The following is a 6,960-nucleotide window of genomic DNA, read 5'->3' as shown; positions in this document are numbered from 1 at the left end:
ACTCCCTCACCTCTCCATCTTCGTACAAATTCTGTATTTCAAAATCCAGATGTGCTTCTGGCAGGGGACATTTCTGCAGGGCCAGAAAGGAAGGAAGGGGGAAAGATACACACTCTATTCAAAACATAGGCACGTCAAAAAGTCCAAAACTTCAGGGGAAAGAAATTACTTGATTTAGACTTATTGTAGGCAGGAATATTAAAAAAAAAAAAAAAAAAAGAAAAAAAAGAAAAAAAGAGACTGTAAATAGCAAAATTATAGTTCCGGATAACAAACAAATCTGACTTCGTGTTGAAGCTATGCTCCCTGTGCGGAACCAAACGCTGGGAAATGCAGCTTTTCTGAACACAAGTACAACATCAGCCACATTGCTCCGTAGTTAACAACCAGTGTTTTGAAACCATTCCAGGTTAGGGGGGGTCCTGCGGCAAACTGAGGTGCTCGTGCCATGCAAGTCCGAGCCTGAGCCTGCCAGGCAGGGAGGGGAATGCCAGGGGACAGGGGCTGTGGTGGCCACGGGGAGAGGGTCGCGGCTCGGGGAAGCGAAAGCATGCAAAACAAGGGTGGAGCGCTTGCCCAAGAGGAGATATTTCAGGTGTCCTCACTAGGGAAGACATCCCCGAGAAATGAGGAATTGTGCCTACAGCTTATAGTAACCAGCACCTAAACCCATTGTAAGTCACAAGGCTAAAGAGCGGCCTGGGGAAGGCTGGGCAAAGGCGCGAAAAGGCAAAGCATCCGCTTTCAGACTTAGAACAGGAGAGGTGAGCAGATCCTCTTTAGGTAAGACAACGTTTCAGATTAAAAGTGATGCTTTAGTAGCACCATCAATTCTAGACAGAAAACATGATATTTAAAAATTTTGTTTCACCATGGCAGAAAAATCTGATTAAGTAAAGGTCTTTTAATGTCTACGCCTTTAGAGACCGTTAATGTGGAGTCTGCCAGAGGTGCAAGGATTATGGTTTATACTTTTAACTCCGATTTCAAGATACGTATGGATTTTGTAAAACAGTGAGTGAGAAGCTATGTCACACATTGGTATCCCTGCGTTGAAGTGGCAGAACTGGCCTGGTGCGGCACTGGGAACAGCAAAAGCACCGGCTGTTCAGTTTTCATATTGTTACACCGCCTGGCTGAGCTTCACCCTGTTCCTAACAAATGTGAGGCACTTCTGAAGCAATGTCTACAAATGGGGTAAAGCTGGCTTTCTTCTCTAGCACTGAAGGGTAATACCAAATTCAACAGAACACATTAAGACATCAGAGATACCAAATAAATTCCTCATCAGAATATCTTTATTTCATGCACTGAACAATGTAATAATCATGTGTCACGCCTGCCTTCAACAGCATGCACAAACTAAGAGTTGAATAGAAATTAGACAAGATGATTGCATTTTTAATCTCTTATCTGCAACTCCAGTGGATATTCACAAAGAACTTTTCCTTGATCCCACAATCCAAGAAAGATTAAAAGGCAAAGGGTACGACTCTGTTGCTTCCATCCTCACAGCACCGTAAGACTGCACGGGCTCACCCTGCCTCTTATTAGCGTCAGAGCCGTGCTAACGAGCACAGCTCCCCATCTGGGGGGGCTCGAAGCTCGCTGGTTCAGCATCTTCACTAAACCAGCTCATGTTTGACTGCAGAAAAGCGGTTTCAATGTCTGTACCCTCAAAATGCAATATTAATAGTGTTTGATAATAATGGAGGTGGGTGGAAATCAGATAATATTAGGCACAAAAATAAAATCCACATCCCTGGCTACCTACTCTCTTCAAATGGGAAGACAATATAACATGATATACAGTGCAATGCTAGTAACAGGAAAAATTGCCAGGTTTGCAATTATAGGAAGTACTCTCCAGTTACAGTGGTTAGTAGCAACAGAAAGATAAACATGACAGCACTCTGACAAATAAATGCGAAGGGAGCAGGTCTGCGTGCTTTTTTCTTTAGGTTCCCCAGAAGTTATTACCTCAAGTTTTTGACTACAGCTGTTGAATTTTAACTTTTTTTAGCAGTTTTAAAAAATTATTTTTATATATTTAACAGTGATGTTAGAAGTTATTTTTTATCTCAGTTAAAATTGCGTACAAAAACCAGTCTTTATGCATGACAGCGTCAATAGCACAAGTTTTTAAATTTCAAATCCTCGCCCTCCAGCTTGAGTTTATGATCATTTTTTAAATTAATTTTTAAGCTGTGTCACTACTAGAATTCAACCCGAGAAGCTGCTGCCTTTGCAAAGCGAAGTGTCCAGCAGCCACTTCTTTAGCGCTGCATCTCACCACTCTGTACAAGTTCTGTACCAGCATGTTACTCGTTCAGATCATTTAAGATCACAAGCAGATCAACCAAAGCCATGCCAGCACCGAGCACAGCAGAGATTACTCCCTGGATCTCCTCCACCACACTCCTGTGAATTTCAAGACAGCATTTGCCTGTTCTGCAGCAGCACGATGCTGTTAACTCAAGTTTAGCTCATAAAGTACTCAGACTCAACAGCCCTCTCCCACAATACTGCTGCATCAGCTGTTTCCACAGCCAGACTTCAGCGAACAACCTGCAGCACAGCTAGATTTGGTGTTGCAATTAAGTGTCACAAAACAAAATTATAAATTATTTGGAATTTTTCTGGCTTTACCACCCCTCCAGCCCTACTCCCTCTCTATTCAAATATCTATCCCGCTGACTAAATTAACAGGCAGTAATTTTAGTATGAAGGTCATATGATATGATTTCTTACATATGCAGTTTCACCTGTAAATTCATACTAGACTCCTTTTGTTTTCTCCAGAACCACAGCATTTTGCCTAAATTTAATGACTCCATCATATTTTAAACAATATACATTTTGGCAATAATCACAGCACCTAAATCGATGACACCATAATAATAATGGCCATATGTATTAACTGCTGGGCTTTAACAACTATTTAGTTACTTTCCAGCTCACACATACATATACACTACAGTTACTGCTGCTGTAATACAGATCAACATTAGTTCCTTCCATTTCTCTCAGGGAAAAAAAAAAGAGAAAAAATAATACTAAAAACCTCTCTAAATGCTTCCAGTGATTCTGGCAGCCCAGATGGACAACTCTACGTTATGTCAAATCAACATGGCTGGTTTCTTTCGAGACCCCTTCTCAGTGGTTTGCGAATTGAACTGTCTGGTGAATATATTGCATCAGTGTAAACAGCAAAAGAAGAAATCCACCCACTGACCCTCTGCAGAGACCAATAATGAGAACACAGAACAGCTGTAACACAGTTGGTTCTGTCCAAAGAAACTGCTCAGCTCTGCAAGATGTTTTTAAACAAGAGATTAGGTAAATTCTTCACTCCAGGCAAAACTCTTACCTCCATTGTCTCTAGGATATTGTTCACAGTTCTTATATGCATCCATCCCTCCTGTAAATTTTGAGTAGAAGCCGGTACGTTTTTTTACAGGGAGTTCTTCTAACTTTCACAAAACCATTGAGAACAGGCAATTGTTGCCTTCACTAAGGGTACAGCATGAGTTCAACCCTTCCTAGAAAACAGAGAAATCACCCAGGAACTCACTCACAGACACAAATCTGTAAAACCTGAACTTTGTTTCCAGTGCTCACAGCACTGCTTGCTCCTCCATTTAAAAAAATAGATTTATAATCATGAAACCACCTCTGAAACTGTTTTTCCCAGAACTTTAAACTCAAACGCCTTCTTTACTGAAGACGGTGCATTAACACAGTGGAGCTTTCCCTGTTGAAAGCAGGAGGTGGTTTCATCTGTTTTGGTAGTGACAGCCTCAGTGCTGACAAACAGCACGGTCACACCCACAGCAGAACCCACACTCCTCGCCATAGCTTACTGTACCGACACCTTATTTCCTCTGGGCACATCTTTGAGAGAATACTCGTTATCAACAGTTACGAAGCTACATTTCCAATGCTTTTCTGACACAGTAAAGTAGCCTTTTATTCACCTTTAAATCACCCGGACAATGCAGGTGAGCAGGATTGATGAATTCTCCAGTAAGACCCAGGAGTTCGCAGATGGTGACGATTCCTTCACGTGACTGATATCAGAGGACACCTCTTGCCAAGCGGTGTGCTGCTGCCGCTGGCTTCGCGTCCTGCAACACAAAGCTGCACAAACACTGCTTGCACAGAACCCAGCTAGAAAAGCTTATCTTGGTCAGTTTGGAAAATGCAAGCAGTTTCCAAAATAATCACTTCAAATTTAAGTTTGCTGAAGCGATAGCGATTGAAATAGGTGAGTTTTGCATTTGAAGCCATGTTCAAGCCTAAGAAGCAAGTCGTAAATCATGCAGCAGGAAATGCCAAGCTCTTAGGAAAAGATGCCAATTTTATGAACTGATGAGGATAAACTGATCTTTAGTATGACAAAAATCAGATCTTAATATCCTGCCCACAAGCCGCCCTGTTTTATCACATGGTGACACCTGTACAAAACTTCAACACGGTAAAAACACATAGTAAAGCAAAAGCACTGTTACAAATCAACAAGTCTACCTTTCTGCGTTATTACTCCTGTTTTTTGATTTCCTCTTTTAGTCCTGTAAAAGTTAACATCAACGTGAGCAAATTCAGCATGTTTCTTCATAAAAGGATAACTAAGACTCATCAAAAACACACTGGAAGTTAAAAGGAAGGCATGTGGTTCAAGTATCATTTGCCTATGCTTTTGTCTCCTTGAAAACACAAATCTGAAAATTCACTTACTAGGAGTAACTTTTTTATAATACACCTATAACAGCCAGCTGAAAGCATCAAGAGAATGCTTATCTACAGTAATACGAGAGCCACACACACTATTCTGCTCTCTTCAGCTCTTATTGGACAACCAGTTACGAATTTAATACTTTATTAATACTTTATTCAGATGATGTCACCCAAGCCCAGTGACATTAGACATAAGTATACTTTCAGCCTGGATATAATATTTCATATTTACAAAGTTTAAAATTAACCTGTTTCACACAAAATAAATTAAGCTTTGATATCTAAGCATTGGTCCTTATTAAGGGGTAATGATTGACTTGACAGGTACATTTGGTATAGAGGGAAACCAGTGGCAGAACTAGAAATGGTTTCTATCGACAAATTCCAAGTTCTCCCCCACACACATCGCTAAAGTAGGATGATCCTATTGTAGGGTCACACAGGTCATAACTTCACATGTTTGTGGGACCACAACTTACATAAAACCTATTAGTCATCATACAGAACTTAAGACTACTATAAACCAGACTTATTAAGTGACAGGAGCAAGACACCTGTACCATGATGCTATCCCACTTAGAAGGCAGCATCTTACCTGCGGTATCAAAAAAAAAAACCCAACCAACCAACCCCCAAAGCAAAATGACCTCACACACTAGTACATCTGAAGGTCCGCATTCACAACAGATTTTAAAAACTTACAAAAATATTTATGTTGTGCTCGCCTCCATATAAGTTACTGAGACACAAAACATTGACACTATATATACATATTGCACATACTGTACAATTTTTACCTTGATATAAGTTAACTCCTTCCTCCACACCAGAAACTTTTCAGCAGGTGTGTATACGCTTGTAAAAAGCTAGCTACGTATCACATACAACAACAACAAAAAAAACCCCACACCAGTTTGGCACATTTTTTACCATTTTATTGAAAACCGAGAGTTACATTTCACACTTAATTTCAGTTGAAGTTACTGTGAGTTTTTAACATTGGGTCAATTTTCAGCTTGCCTTTTCCAGGGCTTTTTCCACTGTTCTCTTCCTATTTCCAGCACTGAATCTGACCACAAATTATGAAGGGACCAAGCCAGTTACTGCTGCTGGACTGAAGTAGTAAGGCAGGTTCTCAACTGAAGCAGAGCAGAGTGTAGGCCAGCAGACACAAAGCAGCAGTGTGAAGTTGATGTTTTAAGGTAAGTCTGTTCTTTCAACACGAGCTCTATCAAGCCCAGTTTATCTAAATAAAACACAAGGAGGGCTTTATTGATTACTCTGAAACCTTATCAATGTCCATTACATAATCCGTAACAGTATTTTCTAAACCTTCTTCCTGATAAAATGTGGATTTAATAAAAACACTGCACTGAACCCATGAAAACATCACACGTTTGCAAGGTCACACCTTGCCCAACTGAGCCTCTCCTACTCAACTCTCATTTGAGCAGCAGAACAGGATTCTTCAAGAGAATAAAATCTCTCAGATTTTCCCACAAGTCTCCTTGGAAAAGGTCAAAGGCTTCAGTGAAAAAAAAACAACTTAAACTTGTTGGAGGACAAGATTTGTAACGACTGCCTACCCCAGCATCAGCACCTCGCCTTGCCCTAAGCAAACAGCAATTATAACTGAAGGCAGGACACCATTCTCCTCTGAGCTCCTTTCAGGGCTGCCCACGCAGGGTTTCTCCAGGGTGACAAGGCCCCCCACGACCCGTGGGGGTCTCAGCCCAGCGGGCCGCAGGAACCCCCCTTCAGACAGCGTTACCCGCCCCTCGGGCCGAGCCCAACTCCCCCGCGGGCCCACGGCAAGCACAGCGGGCCTACCTCCCGGCCGAGCAGCCCGCCCTCGGCCCCAGCTCAACGGCGGGAAGAGCAGCCGGGAGGCCCTAAGGCGCCTCCTCCCGCCCGAGGGGCCGCCCCCGCCATGGCCGCCCACTTCCTCCTCAGGAGGCGCCTACCACCGCGCGCCCGGGGGAGGGGGGGGGGGGGGGGGGGGTGTTGCCGCCCAACCGCGCGCCTTCAGCAGCACTGTTCGGCACGTACCAAGCCAGACCGGCGCGGGGGGGTGGCGGGCAATGAGGGCGAGCCTCCGGGCGGGCGCCTACCACCTGCCGCATGGCGGAGGGGAGAGCGGCCACCACCTCCCGGTTTGCTTGAACGGGCGGCGAAGAAGGCGCTGGGCGCCTCCCCCCCGTCCTTCAGGCGCTCCTGGTGCCG

The sequence above is a fragment of the Falco biarmicus genome, chromosome 8, assembly GCF_023638135.1.
Source record: "Falco biarmicus isolate bFalBia1 chromosome 8, bFalBia1.pri, whole genome shotgun sequence".
Lineage (NCBI taxonomy): Eukaryota > Metazoa > Chordata > Aves > Falconiformes > Falconidae > Falco > Falco biarmicus.
This window is presented reverse-complemented; position numbering follows the sequence as displayed.